Below are 1,766 nucleotides of genomic sequence, written 5' to 3'. Positions count from 1 at the left end.
GCCATGCAGTCTGTACAATCCTGGCATGTAGTGTGTGTATAACACTATACAGCCATGCAGTCTGTACAATCCTGCCATGTAGTGTGTGTATAACACTATACAGCCATGCAGTCTGTACAATCCTGGCATGTAGTGTGTGTATAACACTATACAGCCATGCAGTCTGTACAATCCTGGCATGTAGTGTGTGTATAACACTATACAGCCATGCAGTCTGTACAATCCTGGCATGTAGTGTGTGTATAACACTATACAGCCATGCAGTCTGTACAATCCTGCCATGTAGTGTGTGTATAACACTATACAGCCATGCAGTCTGTACAATCCTGGCATGTAGTGTGTGTATAACACTATACAGCCATGCAGTCTGTACAATCCTGCCATGTAGTGTGTGTATAACACTATACAGCCATGCAGTCTGTACAATCCTGGCATGTAGTGTGTGTATAACACTATACAGCCATGCAGTCTGTACAATCCTGGCATGTAGTGTGTGTATAACACTATACAGTCATGCAGTCTGTACAATCCTGGCATGTAGTGTGTGTATAACACTATACAGCCATGCAGTCTGTACAATCCTGGCATGTAGTGTGTGTATAACACTATACAGCCATGCAGTCTGTACAATCCTGCCATGTAGTGTGTGTATAACACTATACAGCCATGCAGTCTGTACAATCCTGGCATGTAGTGTGTGTATAACACTATACAGCCATGCAGTCTGTACAATCCTGCCATGTAGTGTGTGTATAACACTATACAGCCATGCAGTCTGTACAATCCTGCCATGTAGTGTGTGTATAACACTATACAGCCATGCAGTCTGTACAATCCTGGCATGTAGTGTGTGTATAACACTATACAGCCATGCAGTCTGTACAATCCTGGCATGTAGTGTGTGTATAACACTATACAGCCATGCAGTCTGTACAATCCTGGCATGTAGTGTGTGTATAACACTATACAGCCATGCAGTCTGTACAATCCTGGCATGTAGTGTGTGTATAACACTATACAGCCATGCAGTCTGTACAATCCTGGCATGTAGTGTGTGTATAACACTATACAGCCATGCAGTCTGTACAATCCTGCCATGTAGTGTGTGTATAACACTATACAGCCATGCAGTCTGTACAATCCTGGCATGTAGTGTGTGTATAACACTATACAGCCATGCAGTCTGTACAATCCTGGCATGTAGTGTGTGTATAACACTATACAGCCATGCAGTCTGTACAATCCTGGCATGTAGTGTGTGTATAACACTATACAGCCATGCAGTCTGTACAATCCTGGCATGTAGTGTGTGTATAACACTATACAGCCATGCAGTCTGTACAATCCTGCCATGTAGTGTGTGTATAACACTATACAGCCATGCAGTCTGTACAATCCTGGCATGTAGTGTGTGTATAACACTATACAGCCATGCAGTCTGTACAATCCTGCCATGTAGTGTGTGTATAACACTATACAGCCATGCAGTCTGTACAATCCTGGCATGTAGTGTAGGACACAAGCCCCCTGTGCCCTGCTGTCACCTCCCCAGGCTGCAGCCCTTCCTCCTCCTCCTCCTGGCACACTTGTTGCTCCTCAGGACCCGGCAGAGACTAGGTGAGGGCTGGCTGTGGAGCCTCCCCGAGCTGGGCGGTGTGTGAGGAGGGATCCATACGGTTGGTTGGCGGGGCTGGGAGCTGCGCTATATAACACAGCAGAGTCCCGGCCACTTCATAGGCAGCAGACACATCCAGCTCGGCTGCTCT

Source organism: Dendropsophus ebraccatus, chromosome 3 (assembly GCF_027789765.1).
Source record: "Dendropsophus ebraccatus isolate aDenEbr1 chromosome 3, aDenEbr1.pat, whole genome shotgun sequence".
NCBI lineage: Eukaryota > Metazoa > Chordata > Amphibia > Anura > Hylidae > Dendropsophus > Dendropsophus ebraccatus.
The sequence above is the reverse complement of the archived record's forward strand: the minus strand, read 5'-3'. Positions refer to the sequence as shown.